This window comes from Sorex fumeus, unplaced genomic scaffold (genome assembly GCF_029834395.1).
Source record: "Sorex fumeus unplaced genomic scaffold, SorFum_2.1 ptg000061l, whole genome shotgun sequence".
NCBI classification, from domain to species: Eukaryota; Metazoa; Chordata; class Mammalia; order Eulipotyphla; family Soricidae; genus Sorex; species Sorex fumeus.
In genome coordinates, this window is record NW_026606118.1 from 43,006,790 (window position 1) to 43,008,937 (window position 2,148).

The 2,148-nt window shown below is 38.6% G+C and overlaps 1 pseudogene; it reads left to right on the forward strand.

Annotated features, from left to right (window-relative positions):
* The first annotated feature begins 1,217 nt into the window (after positions 1 to 1,217).
* On the forward strand, positions 1,218 to 1,314 carry LOC130034817 (uncharacterized; annotated as a pseudogene).
* The last annotated feature ends 834 nt before the right edge of the window (positions 1,315 to 2,148 follow it).

Consider the following 2,148-nt stretch of genomic DNA (forward strand, 5'->3'; position numbering starts at 1 on the left):
TCCATGGCTTTTTTATATGTAAATAAAATCAACAAGAACCAGTCTCTGGATCTTGGCCATTGATGGGATTACATGGCTCCAGGGGCAGTTTGTGGTTGTAACACTTAGCTACTAGAAGATGTGGGATCTAGATGGAGAGGGCCCAGTCTTGATCTGAGCAACCTTGGAGATCTCATCACCCGGTCCCGCACATCTGGGTTCCTCTTCCAGTTCCTTCATGCATGAGGCTCCTTCAAGATTGGGGAGAGTGGACTTAAGCGTACCTATGGCTGGTTGCAGAGGTTTTCAGCTGCCGGGGCTCTGCTCGCGGCAGTGAGGGAAACTCAACCCACCCCCTCCAAGGGCCCCGGTGAGGAAAGTCAGGTGCGAGGTCAGGAGACTGTCGTTTTGGAAATAATATTAGATTTTATCAATATTAATAAAATTAATATTTTAGTATTAATATTAAAATATTTGGAATTAATTTTAGATCGAAAACTACACATCATTCAAACTACTTATGTGCTTAGTAATAAATTACTACACACTTGTTCAATCACCTAAGAAACCCCACTCTCCTCAGAGAACTAGATTTTTAATTACAGGTCTGTTGTGCCCGTGTGTCATGACTGAGAATCACTATCAGTAGATATGAAACTCACTATACACAAAGATGCACATAGGCTACTTTGAGTCATCTGTATTGTTAATGTGTGTTGGCCATTAAACTTCACTGAGACCCTTTTTTCTGTCCTTTACAGAAGCCTCATGAGTCTCACCTTCCTTTCAAGTTGAACTTGTAATAAGGTGGAATGAAATCATCAATATGCTCCTCACCTCTTCCTTCAGGAGAAAAATCCTACTTACATTCAAGGTGGTCAAATGCAGACAACACCATCCACCTTTTCCTGGAGATGTACACGGGACAGAGGTGAGAACAGAAAAAGGCTCTAGTTTAATGGTCTTAATGAAGGTTTCAGGGAACGACATTAAACAAGACTCATATACCTCTTCCAAAAGAATTATTTTGTAAAACTGATGCCTTGGGTATGGTAAAAGATAATATGGTAAAAACCATATTTTTCTTTCTGGGACATTAATGTTCTAAATCTATTTATTCACGCTGCTTTGAAATACATTCCTTGATTAGGAATCACTGTCTGCCATAGGAGGAGTGAATAAGGACAACATTCAAAGTTATAAAAAGAGAAGAATATGGAAAAATTAACTCCTACTAGGTTTGGTAACACATATACTAAAATTGAAATGATACAAAGATGAGCATGGTCCTTGCACAGAGATGACATGCAAACTTGTAAAGCGTTCCATATTTTTGTTGCAAGAAGAATTAACAGGGCTACTTTAACTAAGACAATCCCCAAAAGTACAAAAATTCTACATAAAGAGAGCACAAATCCCCATCACAACAATCTCTCTCAATGTCAATGGACTAAATGTGCCAATTCAGAGGCACAGAATGGGAAGATGAATTAGAAAACTGAACCCAACATTCTGCTGCCTGCAAGAAACACGTCTGAACAATCAAAGCACCCATGGGCTAAAAGTAAAAGGCCGGGAAACAAGTTTTCAAGAAAATATCACCTCCACAAAGCTGGAGTGGCCATAGTAGTGTCAGACCACATGGACTTCAGGCAAAAGGTTGTCAGAGACAGTGAAGGTCATTTCTTAATGATCATTGGATCTGTACATCAGAAAGAACTCACCCTCCTCAATGTAGATGCTCCTAATGACAGACCAGCAAAATACTTAAAAACAACTTCTAATAGACATAAATAAAAACATTGTAGCAACACAATACTAGTTGGAGATTTCAACACTTCTTTTTCACTTCTCGATAGATCAAACAGACTAAAGCTAAGCAAGGAAATATTTTATTTAAGGCAAGTAATGAACAACCATTGGCTTAGAGAAGAAATCAAAGAGGAAATAAAAAGTTTCCAGAAACAAATGAGAATGAGGACACGAGCTACCAGAACTTGTGTGACACAGCAAAAGCAGTGTTAAGAGGAAATATTATAGCTCTGCCAGAATTCATGAGGAAGAAAGAAAGGGCCTACATGAATAAAATAGAGCTCAAGATTTTGGAAAATAACCAGCAAAAGTAGTCCAAACTAGGTTGGAGGAAGAAAATAATAAAACTTGTAGCAG